Source organism: Pelecanus crispus, chromosome 4, assembly GCF_030463565.1.
Source record: "Pelecanus crispus isolate bPelCri1 chromosome 4, bPelCri1.pri, whole genome shotgun sequence".
NCBI classification, from domain to species: domain Eukaryota; kingdom Metazoa; phylum Chordata; class Aves; order Pelecaniformes; family Pelecanidae; genus Pelecanus; species Pelecanus crispus.
In genome coordinates, this window is record NC_134646.1 from 13,698,619 (window position 1) to 13,715,175 (window position 16,557).

Sequence of the window (16,557 nt, forward strand, 5' to 3'; positions counted from 1 at the left end):
GAAAGGTACTAATTGCACAGGGTAACACCGCTCTCCATAACAACTCCTTCTAGGCAAACCCTCCCAGCTAATGTCCCAAGGAGAGGCAGATCTGTCAACAGCTCTGGAGAGACTGAGGATAATTGTTACACTTGCGAGGCAATTTGCTTTATTTTAATAGATATTTGAACCTCGCTGTGGTCACGCCGTGTACCGACTCAGTTTGGCAAGCCAGATCTCACCAGAGTGCCGTATTCATTTACATCACGGCCCAAGCCCTAACTTGTCAAGCCAATGCCTTTTGTGAAACACCTTTCCTTGAAGAGCAGAATGGATTCCTCTGAAACCTGGACTACCAGCTAGAGAGACCTCTCATGTTCAAGCAGGATTCTGAATCTTTTTGCATAGAGTGGATAGCATTCCTGGCACTCCCAAAGAAAACTAAGCCCACACAGCAGATATTAAAGATGACAGTGAAATCCGCAAAGGACTTTTGAGGTTACAACTCTAAATATTCGTCACACTGTCTCTGCTTAGCCATGCATGTTTCTTGTACAGCAAGCACATGAGCACTGTTAGGAGCCAGAAAGCAAGCACAAAAGGCTGCACACAGAGCTGCTGAAATAATATGAAATGCAAGTAAAAATGGAGGCTTACATTTTAAAAAAATCTCTTTAAATAAGAAATTGAACCCACTCTTGAAGCATAAGATATAAATCATCCCCTGTGACTTCTCAGTCAACTCTTTGATAAACCATTTCCCTATGTCTATCAAGGGCCAGTATCCAACATCTTCACATTACCCCATATGCAAACTTATTGCACGAAGTTTATGACTCTTTCCGAGAGGCGTATGTATGATCAGACCTGGCTTTTGTTTTGCACTGTAACTTGACCCCAAGTCACATCCCCCCTGAGGACCTAAAGGTCCCAAGTACCTAAGCCGGCTTTTCTTTCCCGTTGTAATAGTCAGGCCTACCCACCCCTGCATGGAGCTGGGCTTGCCTGGAAACTCAGGCATGCTTGTCCTCAGAGAGCCTGGGAGGCCTAACTGGAGAAGAGTCAGGTGCCTGGAAATGTGGGCAGCAGCTGAGCAGGGTCTCTAGCAAAGGATCTGCAATTAGCATTTCAGAACCTAAAATGACAGTGAAGACGCTTAGATGAAGATGCTCACTTATCTAGGGTATTGCAATTAAGGTGTGGTTTAGGTTGGACCTGTAATTAAAAGTGTCTGCCACTCTCTTTCACAAAAGCTTGCCTTTTAAAAAGCAGCATAGTCTAAATTTAGAGGATTCAAATACAAATATATCGTCACTCCTATGTTTGATGAATGACTTCCATGCTTCTACCTCACCACCATTTTGACATCCTCCCTTTATTTCATTTATGGGAAACATTCACGTACTCTAGGAAGTTTGTGACCTTTTCCACCAGAGACACAAAAACTCAGATTTGACTTTTATTGCCTAGCTCCTGCTCAACCAGGAGATGAAGAGAGCACCTCTGCTCTTTCACAAGCTCCAGCATTTTATTTTCTTCTGAGGCCTATTTGCTGGAAGTGCTTACAGCACTGCCAGTAGCATAGATTATGGCGAGAAGCAATAGTAAATCACCGTGCTTCCTTGGAGGCAAGGAAGCTATAACCACAAACCTGACATGGGGTTGTAAAAACAAAACACCTGCCTGCCCCAAGCTCATGTATGGAAATGAAGGGGAGAGGGGCAGAGGTGCAATTCAAAGCACTTCCTCTGAGTTGCCTTATCTAGCATGGGACTGCGGGTCTAATTTCCTCTTAGCTGCTCCACACAGACAAATGCCTCGCTGCCAGACTTCAAGTAAATGTAAAAAAGAAGGGTGTGATGTAATTGCATATTAAAAGTAGTTTTATTTATTACAGGAGGCTCTCCTGGGAATTTGAAATTATTAATTCCCTGAACACCTGATTTATGAACAGGGACTACTTTCCCCAGGCAGAGTCACTTTTGGTAGGAAAGACGGAGTCTCCTGAAGTTCCCTGCAGACTTACGAGCAGGCAGAGCTGCCATCCTGCACGGCCGCTTTCCCACGAAGCACAAAGACAGCAGTCGGCAGAGCACTGGCAGTAGTTGGGGGGAGTATTTAGCAGTATCGACAAGGGAACCTGAGGTGGGAAATGAGCACATCAGGCCTCATAGCTAGGAAACCTAAGCCAGCAGACAGCAACTACCACATAACAATAATGTCATGGCCAGGGAAAGAGATTACAGCGGTTACAAAAGGAATCCCACTAAAAACCGTGCTGTCAGTCACAGCACCCTTCCCATATTACCGCAGGTACCTGAGCATTTGCAGGCAGCAGGGTAGGGGTGGAAGCAGAGCTCTGCCTTGATCTGTATGTATTTCTACTGTCTATACTGAGGACATATTTTTCTGATTTATGGCATGGCAAATGGCAAAGCGACACTTTGAGTAATGCAAGGGAGCAGGCTGGCGAGGCTACTATCATTCCCAAAATGAGCTGCTCAAGTTCAGAGCCTGGGAACAAACAGCCTGAATACAAAACACCTCGCTTGGCTCTGGCGGAGGGTACAGGAAGGAACGCCGCCCCCTCGGCCCTGCAGCTGAACTTTTTAGGAAGCATCGCTGGTAGCATATTAATGACTCCTTATGGTAACAAGGGAAGACAAATGCTTAGGTGCATAGAGGGATGGAGGGAGGAGCGTGTCTCTGTGTGTGTGTGTGCATAAAAGGAGCCAGATTTTTCCCACTTGTTAAATTTCTTGACATTTAATTTTGAGCAGGAGAGTTTCCACAATGCCAAGGATCATAAAGGAACAATTTGCTGCTGTATGTTACCATTGATGTTTCGGCATGAATGAAAATTACACCATTCGGTGATGAAAAGAGCAGCTACTTGTAATAAGAAACACCATGGAAACTGAAATATCATTTACCAAAAGAGGCCCTTCTTCTGAAGGAATTCAAAATGAGAAAAATGGTAACTGCGGGTATCTCGAAGCATTAGCATTTTAAAAGATATGAAAGGGTTTAAATGAAATTAAAAGGAGATGTCTTAACAATACTGCACTGCCATGAAGAGGGCTGTCTGGCAGATAAATAGTTTTCTCTGCAGAAAGCAAGGAAATGAGACTCTTGCTAAGGACAGCCTAGCAGACTGGCTACAGATGTGGGACAGCCCATATAGCACACTGAAATAACTCCATAAGAAATTACTAAGTTCTGACACAGAAGAGAAATCGAGAAAACTCCAAGTGTGAGCTGAAATATGCTTTTGTAGTATGCAGTAACTGGAGGTGCTTGAATGGAGTTCAAATAGGAATATCAACTTTTTCTATTTTATTACCTTCAGTGCTTTGAGAAAGGAAATATGAGTAAGCTGAAATCCTCTCTTGCTAAAACTTCGTAATACTTGAACTACAATCATAGGCATAGGAGAAGAACTTTTTTTTTAAAAAAAGAAGTGATGAACTGATGTCATGAAGAGAAATATACAAAATTTTCAAAATAACCAGTAAGGCTGAATTTTCCCTTTTCTATGTCCAAGATGAGAAATCTTAAACATAACCCTTAGAGAGCTAGTACTGAAACCCTTCTACAAATCAAGTTCCTTCCAGTTTGGATAGTGGCATGAAATAGCCAGAATTATTAATCTTTTTCAATGATCTTGGACAGTACAGTCAATGAGACTTAGGATTTTAAGGCTGACTCGTCTTTGTAATTGCACGCTGTTCAGTGTACCCTCTGTCAATGATGCGCTCCTCTTCCACGCTAAAATCTTAAAATGAAAGTGATAATGATGGCTTATACCAAGCTTACTGCACTGGCTCTTATTCTGACTCAAAATCAACCTATTAAAAACCATGTACTTGTGCCATCAAAAAGCTCTACACATTCTGGCATTCCATAGCACACTGTCCAGTACCAGCTCCCTGACATCTGCACCTCAAAGTAAGCCTAGAGAAAACACCAGCTCTGTGGAACAGCACAAATTTATGTGTTAGTTTAGCAAAAGTGCTTGCAAGGCTTGTTTCAGTAACCAAAATAAGCACAAAGCAGATGGCAGGATTTGGGCCACTGTGGGGGAAATTATTTTCTTAGGAGCAGAGAAAATAAGTAATTCATTATGCTCCACAGTAGTTCCTCTAGGAGAGCATCCTGACTCTGACAACAGTCAACATGCCCAGATGGCCTGCAACTAAGAAAAAGACTCTCCTCATGGCCTTCGCAAGCACCAAGCAGGCATCCTAAAGTGATTCTGCTTCTTCTTCACCTTTATAGAAATATTTTGTCCTCAGACCCACAAGAAGCTCATCTTCTAATGAAGTGTTGCCCAAGGAAAAGGAATTTCATGGTCTTCTATGCTCTTTGCAAATAAATCTTTACTTTTATCTGGTTTGGCTTAGCAGCTGTTTTTTTCCTGTAATAAACAAATATGAAAAAATAGAAGTGCCTGTCATTCCTTCACTGTAAGACGAATCTAATTCTTCTTTTCTCTAAAATAACCCCCCACAGAAGTTAAACCTCTTGTCAGACTAGACTGCTCCTATCGTCTATCCATTCTCATGATCTATGGAGGAGGTCTCTCCATTGCTGTTAGAACTTTTCAAATGATGATATCAAAACTACTCTTCTAAGGGACATTTCATTCCATCATACTTCAAAAAATTAAATACTGTTATTATATAGTCCATTTTTTTTGCAATGAACAAAACATAATGACAAGGTGAAGATGCAAATAACAGTACTTGCTCAACAACAAGTGTTACGAGTGAATGAGAACTGACATAATAGACCACAGCAGTGCAACTTGTAAAACGCAGATTATTCACTTCACAGCTCCTCTGGAGCCATTATAATCTTATATAAATCCTCGTAGTTTACAGTTCATGGATATAGGCTGCACTGTAATTTAAATGACTGAAAACCCTTATGGGTTGTTAGTTAACAACATTATTTTCTTAAATAAAATATCACTGTCACTGTGTATTTAAAATTCCAATGCACTCACAGCCAAATATCAAAGTATAAGGTACAAAGTGAGTGACCTGCTTCCAGAACATCAGTAAACCCATAAGCACACCCATAAAACAGCTACTGTGTAGGGAAGGGGTGTTCGGGGGACTAGGAATCTGAACACTCACTGGCTAGGAAGAACCTACAGCCTCCTCTGATGGAAATTCTGCAATCACACAGAAAGGGATATGCTTATCTACAGGAAAGGTTCGCAAAGCCAAATTGTCATGATATGACTATTACATATCTTAAATACAAGTCAGTAATTTCACTACTTGTTAAAGCTGAACAATCAAATAAGACAACCCCATTGAATGTCTCATCCAAAAAGACTGTGTCAGAGTAAGTTATTCTGCTAGGTGAACCAAGTAGTGAATCTTTTCTTGTGCCCATTGTTATTGATATTTTGACCATGCTGTCCTAAAGGATAAGTACTTTTGATGACATGGCACGTGTTAATAACTGTGCAGTTGTAAAACTCTGATCTGGTGTACATGAGTACAATAAAGAACATACTGCCCTTTAAATTTTAGTAGTCCATTCCTTTATTTGTGTTTTATTCTCCCATTTTGTATTTTATACCAGTAAAAAATGCTATTTCACTTTCTCTGTCAGTTAGTTGCCAACATCAGCCTATAGAAGTTTTGGATGGTGCTCTAATAAAAGGTTACTGTTAGTGGCAGGCAAGATGTTGCTACAGCTTCTGGTATAACACCGTGCTCACCTAACACTGGCTTAACACTCTGCACTTCGTCATTTCTGAGGCTCAGCATTAAAGGGAAAAGGAAACAAAAGGGGCACAAAGAGGCTCATCCTCTTCTGCAGCCAGGAAAGGATGCACCGCAGTACAGATCAGAACATCACACTGTGAATTTAACTAGCAGTCTCTGCCATATGTAACTACCCCTAGGTAGCGGGTGTGGGAATTTCTTTTACAGTGGGATTTCAGTGCTATCTGAAACTCAGATTTAAATCTCAGACCAAAACATTAAGGCAAGTGCTCAGAAGCGCCAACCCCCCACCCAGCTAATGCCATTGGTAAATAAGGAAATAAAAGCACCGGCGTCAGAGGAAACCATGCTCCTGTTTTAAAGTGGAAAGGGGAAAACCCGAGAGAGGTTTGCCTACACTGCAGAGCAGCATCAACGCCACAAGTTGTATAAACCATGTGTGCTTTCTTTCCCAAAGAGTACAGGCCCCACAGGGCCCCCGGTGGTCGACGTGGAGGCGGTGGGGGAGCTGCAGTGACTGTGCTCTGCATCCAAAGGCAGGCTCTGAACCACCTCTCACTTCGTCACCTTGCCCAGCTGTTAGCCCAAAGCACAGTCTGAGAGCCGTCATCAGCCAAGTGCAATCAGGGGTTCTGGGCATTGCGTCAGCATACAAAGAGGCAATACATCATACTTAAATGAAAAACTGCTTCTCAAGCCAGTATTTCTTACATAGACAAAATGTTTGCTGGTTTGGCCCGGTATGTTTGGCACGAAGGACTCAGTGAAGTGGCTGACGTTGTAAGTGTATAACTACAGCTTTATCTGATCCCTACTTGGGCAATTTTTTTTTTTTTTTTCTTCCTCCCCTCATCTGGTTATACCTGATCTGGTGAGTTTACTCACTTTTCTATCTACCACTACTGCCCTGCTGTCTCTCCTCTTTTCCAGTAAATTCAGTCAGGCCACCTGCTTATGAACACTGAAAAAGAATTAAAATGTCTGAGAGCCTGGGACCTTCACGGTGGCCAAGAGCTAGCTCAGCCCTGAGAGACCCATGATCTCCCCAGTAAAATACAGTACGTTTTACAGCTCTGGACCTTCAGCAGTACATCAGTCATGCAAGAGATTTTTAGTCCTGCAATGAATATTCTGCTGAGCAGCTCGGGGTTCCCATAAAAAGGATAACGTCACCCTTCCGTACAGGTACTGCTATGTCCCTCACTGCAAGAAAAATAGATGTTAAAATAGTCTCGCATGTATTTCAGGTGGTGAAAATGAAGGAAAATGCCAAGTCAGTGGAAACTTCGAAGGTTACATTGTTTTGTGGTTACATTGTTTTGTTGTTACATTGCGTGAGCCTGCTGGTAAAGCAGATTAGGATTTTGCCAACTACCTGGGGAGACTGTGAATAAATGTTTGTTTTACTTCCTTAGCAGGGCTGATTCATAGTAACAATGATTCATATAAACAAACAAAAAAAAGGGGGAAAAAAAAAATCAAGGAAAGCAAACACACCTTGCACTCAGCAGATTGCCACATCAGCAAGCACACGGAGCCACACGGGCTGGAACGGAGCGACCCGCTCCGCAGCAATGTGACGCCGCGCAAGGCAAACGAAATGGCCGCCGCAGAGACAGCCGGGGTGGCCACCACCCCCAGCTGAAGCCAGCACATAGGCTTATTGCACCCGTACGCCTCAGAGCCACCAAAGCTCTGTGAAACTGAGTGCCAGGGGTGCTGCCAGACTCTCCCTGACAGCCAGCCAGCTCCCACAAACCTGCAGGGTGCTCGGCACCCCGGGGAGACACCGCCGCCGCTGTGGAGGAGGAGAGAGGGCAAGAAGCTCCAGCTGAGTTCCCTGAAATTTATTTCCTCAAAAGAGGTGCCATGGGCTTGGCAAAGGATGAGAATCCTGGCCGAGGGTTTGCCTCTTAAGCGTCCGCTTCCGTGTAGGTGTTTGCCTCTTCTGTGTACGCTCCACCGCAATAGCTTCACCTGTACCCACACACGACACCTTACATCATCAGCATTAAATTGACAAAGGCAGCCACTTGTAAAAAGCAAAATGTTGAAATATTCTCATCCCCTGCAGAAGAGATTAGCCCGGAGGCCCTTTCTCCACTACTCTTGGATCAGAAAAAACAAGGCTATGCATCACGACAGCCCACGCACCTGCTCGCCCACTCATCCCACCAGTCATCCCGCAGGAACCTCTCCCCTCCAGCAGACACCTCGCCTTCAGCGGGAGCCTGCCCGACGGATGCATTTTCAGAACTACAAGACATCTTCAAGAAGTTTTGAGCGTTTCCAGAATTCTGAGAGATTTTGTTCAGTCATTTTCATTTCAAGTTGGGCCTTTTATCTTAAACCAGAGTACCCGTAAACAGAAACAAACATATCAAAGCAATGGCTTCTGAAGTATTGCCTTAATGTAGATGCTGTCTTAGCGGGGACACCATCAGGCAGGCAGCCTGCTCCCCCACCCTGCCTCACCCTCCTCCCTCCTAACAGCACGCACAGCAACAGAACCACTACTAACCCCATGTCCTGGCATGTATCAGGGTGGTATTACGGCCTCTGCCTTTGCAATTTATCTTTTCCCCTCTCTTTTTCCTCCCATCCTCCAGCTATGTTTGCTGAATATCTTTGATTTTTCAGGTAGCTGACTACCTTCCTGATTTCTGTGTTAACATCTTTATTACATTCTTGAGACATAAAAGGAATTGGAATCAGATCCTATATCAGACAATTAGGAGGAAAGAGTAGTGGGAGCACTATTAATTTCAACACACGTTTCCACAGCTAAAAAACAGCACAGCAACACTGATCTAACCTTGCATCTACAGCATTCATTTTTGTTGTTCTATTTTTCTGTTCACTCTTCCTTAAACACCCATGCCAGGCATATGCTATAAGTTAACTTTGACTGTATGAAATAATAAATCATACTACAAAAATCAAACAGAACAAATAGATAGAAAAGGACAGCTACACTTTTTTTTTTTCTCAGTATTCCCTCAAAGTTTAGGTAGGAAATCTGCCTTTCCTAGTCCTAAATATTTCCATGGCCACCAGCTTGACTTTTGTGTGAGTGGGAGCATTTTATACAAGGAATGTAAATGTTGGAACAGGTAATTATACAAGTGACCTTGCTTTTCTTCATTCGATAGTGAATTATTAGTCTCCTCAGCTGTAATTTTATGAGTCATCCTTATTGTCTTAATTAATGATCAAGGTACATCTTTGAAACCTTTACAGACACTATAGATTACATCAGTCTCTTTTCTAATTTACACATATTGACTGGCATATCAGTTTAAACCCTGTGACAGGTAGCTCTTCAGTACAGTCAATTTCTAAACAGAACATCACTTTTTTTTTTTTCTTACATTAAAATAGATAATAAAGTGGAAGTAGTAGGCAGAAAGAGTGGAAGTCAGCTGAACCAATTCAAATGCTAAATTGGTGTTTAGAAAGCAGCTGCCAATGACAAAGATACTGGTGCCTGAAAACTGCACCCGATGATCATCTGTCTTGTGCTGTGGAATTGCACTACAGGACTCGGCACTGATATAAGCACCAAAAAACTTGGGGTGGTGGGGGGGAAAAAAGAAACTGCACAAGAGAAAGGGAAAAAGAAGTAACAACGTATGTTGAATGTGTGTCACGTACACACTCCTGAGCATCATAGATTGCGATAGTATCCATTAGGTTGGTCCCTAACTAAATGCGTAAGGAAAATATGCAAGCTCTGGAAAGCAGCACGCACACGCAGCAGCTACCTCCGACTGTCTGCAGAGGTAAGGAAGAGGAGCGGTGCCCAAAGAAATCTGCAACCTTTTTGTTATCCCTGCTGCTGAAGCCTTTGCTCTCTGTGATCCCTATCCCAGATGACAGGTGAATTCATGCAGTGAGTCATCTTCCCAACCCCTCTGCTGTCTGCATATATTGCTCTGGTGAATTCAAAGCACTGCTCAGACACAAAGTGTGTGTGTCAAAGACAAGGCAGGGGACTCGGGTTTGCAGAGTGTCTTTCTCCGTACATCTGGATCACTCCAGGCTCAAACTGCATGGCATACCATGTTTTCCAGCTGTGCTCTCTGTTTCCTCTCTCTCATGACACAGCACTGCTGTTGAGGAGGACCCGCTGCACCTGTGGGGCAAGGGACACTCAGGGTGGTAGGAGGAATTTGTGTTCAACAGCCTAGAATGGGGAAAATGAGAACCAAAGGACTGAATCTGCATCCTCAATTAATTATGAGATATCATATATGGTAGCTAGTGTGCTGGAACTCTCGAAAATTGCAGGCCCAAAGAAAGTGTGCTGTAAGACCATGGGGTAATCCACAGTATCAAATCCAAAAAATCTAGTTCAACGTAATTGAATTTAAAAAAAAAAAAAAAAAAAAAAACAAACCACCAAACCACAAACCCAACTACTTGGATTTTAATTTGGGTTACCAATTTCAATTCCATCCTGACCTTTCCCCTGTTTTAACTCAAGCTGCTAACATGGTTCGAATCACAGTTTCCCTTGTTCATTCCAGCTGGTTGGAAATATTTTGTGGATTCAGTGACCCTCACCAAATCCTACCACAGCCAGGCCCCAAGTATGGCACACAACCAAGTTCCAGCCCTTGAAAGATTTGCACGTCTCACATGTGGCTTGCTTAATTGCACCCATCCTCTGCAGAACCAACAGATTGTCAAGGTTATGGCACTCACAGCGCGTCTCCTGGGGTGTGGGATGGAGAGGGGAGAGAGAAGAAGCTGCAGCCAGAACTCAGCTGAACCTGCCACAGCATCTGCTGCTCCAGCATGGACTTTTCCTTCAAGATCCTTTTACTTGTGACTCTAAAAGTTCCACTCACTGACATGCAGGACAGTCCAGCAGCAAAAGCAGTATGTCCTGAAGGAAGTCTGATGGCATTTTATAAAAGCTTATTATTCCTTATTGATTTACTTGCATCCCTATTAGGAATTAAGAAGCACTGCAAGAAAATCTGACTGCAATACTACTATGTCTAAGCTGAGATCATAGCTGGCCAAAGAGTATTGCATTTTCAATACTTCTCCCTGCCCCCCCCCACCCCGGCTTTGTAATTCGTTTCAAATGCAAGCTGCCTCAAACTATCACCAAAAATTAGCTGAGATCAGGTGCAAAATTAAGTAATAATTACTCCTTCCTACTGGCAAGTTGTATTTATGAAGCATATCATGTCACAGCTAATACCTGCATTGCCTCCCACATAATATTTTGTCAAGCAATTCTCAGCCTGGTCTTGCACCCATGGTCTTCAAGTGACACAGTTAGGGAAACCTCTGTGCACCAAACTATAGGACAATTAAAGTCTCCCAAACTAGGAGCTTTAGTGAAAAAAAAGATTATCAATAAGAGCAAAGCAACTCAGAATATTTGGATCCCACTCATAAAAGAATTTCCAGCCTGCAGCAAGAGAAGCAGCAGCATCCTTTAATTAAAAAAAAAAAAAAAAAAAAATTCTTGAAGTGCAAAAAGTTAGTGCCTATACTGAGATTTCAGACACCTGAACCCGTCACAAATATGCATCCAAGGCTGAAATACTTAGTTTCGAAAATGAATTACCAGTCATTTATAAAAAAACTATAATGAATGTGTTGATGATGTGAGGCATACAAGCAGTAAGTAGTTAATAAGGTTAGTGAGAGAGCAAAAGTAAAGGAAAGCTTGTTTTATCAAGAACAGTTTCATGCTGGTGAGCCAGCATTCCCATGGGCTAGTAATTGCATTTGAAAGGGAGAAAAACACACACAAATACTACTGAATTACATTCTCAACTAAATGCTTTTTTCAAACAAGTTACAAATAGCAAAACCCATGCTTGGTTTTGTTTAAGTATATTTGATCTAGTAAATTAATTTGTTTTCTTTATTTGGCAGATTCAGCTCCCCATTAAAGGATTTTATAGTTCTGAAGACATGATTGTGAATCTATCATTTTATCCCTCACACAGGGCACAGTTAAACTGTGGAAAGTGATGTTGGATTCACCAGTGTTTGGACACCTCATCTTCCGAAATGCTTAGCAGCTAACTGAGGGAATTTAGGTAGCCTGTTATACTGTTAGATACAGTAAAATTTAGAAAGAATAAGATTTCTATTGAAGTGACACATAAAAATAGCTGGGGGGAGGATAATTAGAACATCCTCATTCTATGACAGAGACTAGGTATTCAAATAGAAAAATAACCCAAGACACAAATACTATATTGAAGAAACAATGCAAATGTTCACTTAACTGACCTGACTTTCCCTTTAAGGTAATCTGATGAATTCACATGAACAAATGGGCTTCGCAAAATATTTGAAAGATTAGCATTTGTCTCTTTTGATTATCTTCCGATAAAATATCACAATGTAATCCTATAATTACTGTACTGAATGTTTGGCACTGCAGCCTGACATGAAGAAAAAGAATTGGAGTTTAATGTATCTTTTATGAGTAAGTGGAACACAATAACGCAAGAAAGATTTCAAATTCCAGGTACCAAAGCTATTCTGCTTATATATAGGGAGGATACCTGCATCCAGTGTCAGACTTAAAAGGAAGGAACTATTCTTATGCCCAGCTACTTTGTGAGAAAGGTTTGTCCAAAGTTTATTTAAAAATAAGGTTGCAGCCCCATGGGGAACACCCCCAGGTACTAGTTACTCACATAGCGACCTACACAGGCTTCCTTGTTCTACTGATACCATATGAGCATTTATGGGACTGGGACCCACAGAAGCCACACCCAGGGTTTAATACATCTGCTAAAGCCTTCAGTTCAAGTAGGCACTTAGATTTTTAAATCCAAATAAACTTTTTTTGGTTCCCTGTAGCCCATGGCTTACTCTAGACCTTGCAAGGACATAAATACTCCAAAAATCAAGCCAGGAGGTGACACCTCCCACTCCATAAGGAGGATAGAGAAAAGAAGGCGAGAAGAGAAATGAGGGAAATAGGAGAAGAAAAGGACAAGTAACCCACCCTCCATTTTCACAGCAAGTTTGTGCCTGAGCCAGTTCTCCTGAGTCCCAGTTCAGTGCTTCAACTACATTGCCTGTCTTTCCTGAATAAAAAGCAGAGATGAGGTGCGTCTGAAATGATAGACAGCATAGCTGCAGGGAGATAAACTTCTGACTTAATTCATTTTCTGGTGCCTAAGATAATCAATATCAATACTAATATTCCTCTTCAGAGTAGAGCTTGTCATTAAATTATAAAAATAACAAAAATGAACAAAGAAGCAGAGAGGCAGAAATGGCAAAAGCTTGCATCCTCTGAATTAACATTAAAAATATACTTCATTGGTACAATTACTAGGAATAACTAGTCAGGGCCTAGGCTGGTAGCGAGCAACAGTGCAATTCAAGTTTCCGGTTGATTTTTGGAAGTAGGGGGTGGGGGGTGCATCCTAACATGAAGTGTCAAAATCAGATGGCTACAAAAAAACGGGGAGCTGGAAAAGTTTTAGTGTATTAGCCACCATTCCCCTCCCATCTATCTGCAACTCTATGATGCTTAGACACCCTGAAAAAAACCTCTAATACCACATTTCCCTCACTCAGTCCTCATAGATGCACAGTGTGACTTTAAACATTAATTAATATAAATGGGTGGTACATATTACATTAATTAGACATGACACTCGCATTATTTAAACCCAATATAAAAACAGATTATATCAAACATTTTGATATCCTGATTTTACAAAATGTCTGATGACATCAAGCCTTGGTGACTTGCTATACATCTACTGCTTCTCTGTTCCTTAGAAAAGAAGGAATAAATGAAGTGAGAAGAACACTGGAAAAATCTAATAGACAAACTGACTAATCTCAGACCCCAAGGTCATAGCAAAGCAATTCATTTCTTGGCTTTTCAACAGCACAAGACATGATTTATCAATCTGAGACCAGGCTTATAAACACTATACATCTCAATAATATGTTCTTTGCACAGTGTAACTTTTTAAACAATGATAGATTGCCTGGCTGGACCAATGTTATTTTACAAACAGAAATGGAATATTTGCAAATGAAATGGCCCAATAAGGGAAGTTAAAAAAAAAAAAAAAGGAAGAAAGGATTATGCCAAATAGCAGCTATACTTAACTGCAACTGCAACAGAATCTAACTTTTTGCCGTAAAATATTTTCAGTATCCACGTCCTTTAAAAATCTCCTATTATTTTATACAAATGAAATTGAATGCCACTAAAGGAAAAATATTTCCTAAGTTCTGCAATGCTAACAAAACCTTACACTGCCAAAGAAATACTATGATTTTGAGTTAAAGGAGGACTGTGAATCACTACTTCTAGTTGCCCACTTGATCACAGACTTCCTTGAAGTCATTAAGGAGTTCAAGTCTTAGTTGCCCTTCCCTTACAGTGAAATAATATTTTTTTTTTCCTTCCAACAAGAGCCTAATCTTTGTAACGTGAAGCATTCGGACTCATCATCTGCTTATACTGAGGACGTAGACCATCATTTTTTTTCCAGCAGGAATCTCTTTGGCCAGCATCTGACACAATCTGGCCTTGACGTTGATGAGGCTCTGAAGACATTGCTGTAATGTAAAAACACTCCTGTGTTATTTTCTCATCTGGAGTCCGTCAAAATTCCTAACAAACTAGAGTGCTGATCCCGGACTCTGCTCTGCCTGGGAAGGGAGGAGGCAAGTGCCGTTCAGGCACAAGCTGCTTTTAGGGTCTTGATTGAAAAAGCTCGGTCTGTTTCTTGAGAGTACAGAGTGGATGCTCAAGAATACAGATGAGCTCAAAGACTATGTATAAGAAATGAGTTTGAAAGTTCAACATGCTTGATTTCCAGTCCTCTAAATTTACTGCTCCAGGCAACACGGCTCCTGTCAATTTTCAGGTGACAAATTCTCTCTCAGAGACCCGGCTGTTCCTCCATTCACTTATTATTTAGACAATACATTATGACCTCAGTTTGAGTAGGGTTGATCCTTATAATGTAAGAAAATCAAAAAGATCAAAGCTGCACATGACGTGGCTGCATGAGGTTATTTTAGTGAAACTCTGCTTCAAGGATTATTCAGATATTTCATTTCAAACAGCAATCGCTATTGACCCAGCACACGTATGCAAAGCGTAATTTTCAAAAGTAAAAGAAATTTACTGTTACACTTCAGCGTTGTTCCACATATTCTTGATAATAAAATTATTGCAGGCTCTTTTAAAAAAAAATTGTACGTTAAAGCAGCTGAACACCACAACCACGGCTCCTTGTAAAACAAACATCAACTTCATGTTGCTTCAGGTCCTACTAATGCTGCATGAGGGAAGCACTTTAACAAAGAAGAATAAAGAAATGAGTCCAGGCTTAAAAATGAGACATCAAAAGAGGGTTTAGCAGGAGACAGAAACAGCTACTTTTACATTTTACGATAACTGGGGTTATAATAATGTCCTTTTTCTTACACAAAAGAAGGGACTGTGACATTTCCAAAGTGAGAATTCAGCACTACTTCCAAAAATCTGTTCAAAAAGTAATGGCATTCTCTTTCAGATTTTTTCTTCCTCTTTCCATTTTTCCTCCTGTAGTTTAAAGGGCGCTTCCTCTCCACTTGGCTCATTTCCACTGTCTCTGTGTCAGCTCTCTCCATCTAGGATTTCATATTGCCTAGGTATCTCAGTGCCTCAGGCCCATAGTATTTATCCTCTTTATAGACCTAAATCTGCAATTTATTGCGCCTGGGCAGACTGCTGCACCTACACAGACTCCCACAGCCTTCAGGAGCCCTCTTCTGCCTGTACAAACAGCCACTCCGCCGGAGCACAAAGGCAGCTTTCAGCTGGGCAAGGTCACAAGCATTCCCCCTTCCCCTGCCTCTCTCCTACATTTCCAGTGCCACTTGCTGTACTCCAGCAAGCTTTCCTGGTGCCGCACACACAGCACACAAAGCAACCCCTATCTGGAAAACTTTAATGTCTAAAAGCAGATGTTTCCACCCGCCTGTGCATTTCAGGATATATTCTAGGGCCCTGCCCCATCTCTCTCTCTCACACTCCACAATACCACAAGAGCAGGGAGGGAGTCCAGGACTCACCACATAAAAAGGAGCTTAAAGCCAGGTCTCCACAAACATGGGCCCTTGGCGGCTCCGCTGCAAGTCCTCTCTCTGATAGAGCATTTGTGCACTCCCCCTGCTGTAGCTGTGCTATCCTCTCCCACAACTCTCTCGCTACACTTCACCGCGAGTTTGCGGCAGGCTGGTTGATGCGGGGACGGTGCTGATCATTCATCTCAGCACCAGCTGTCAGTTACTTTAAGAGCTGCCGCACACCTGGAAATACGCAACTGTGACTGATTCTCGGACAAACATTTACCTTGGCATGCACAGTGCAGAAGGCATCACTGTGCTCACCTCTGTCGCTGTAAGTAATTTGCATCCCTAACCATGGACAAACATTACAAATTGCACACCTGGAGCTCTTACAGACTCTAAGCAGTTTAAGCCTATACTTCTCTCTTCCCTTTTAAAAACAGCAACATAATACCATAACGCCTCCACAGCACTATGTGCAACCGTTAATATAAGGCATACAACAAGAATGAAAGGAAAGACAGTATTTTAGGTTAAAAAAAAAAGAAAAAGACAGTTGAGTTCTATTAAATGCCTACAACAGCAGCACGATTAGCGGCTCACCTAACACCTGCACTGAGTTTGGTGGGAACTGGGACAGTTGCCCCTGGGATGAATCCGCACCATTCCCTTGCCCTGTATCTTTGGGAACGGTGGTGGAGCAGGCCCCTGATCAGCAGAACATCTTTCCAACAGAGCCATTCACCAGTGGCAACTG

At 42.0% G+C, this 16,557-nt stretch overlaps 1 protein-coding gene across 1 annotated transcript in view; it reads right to left on the minus strand.

Annotated features, from left to right (window-relative positions):
* SLC7A11 (solute carrier family 7 member 11) overlaps positions 1–16,557 on the minus strand; it is a 59,002-nt gene that overhangs the window by 18,940 nt on the left and 23,505 nt on the right. The window lies entirely within an intron of this gene.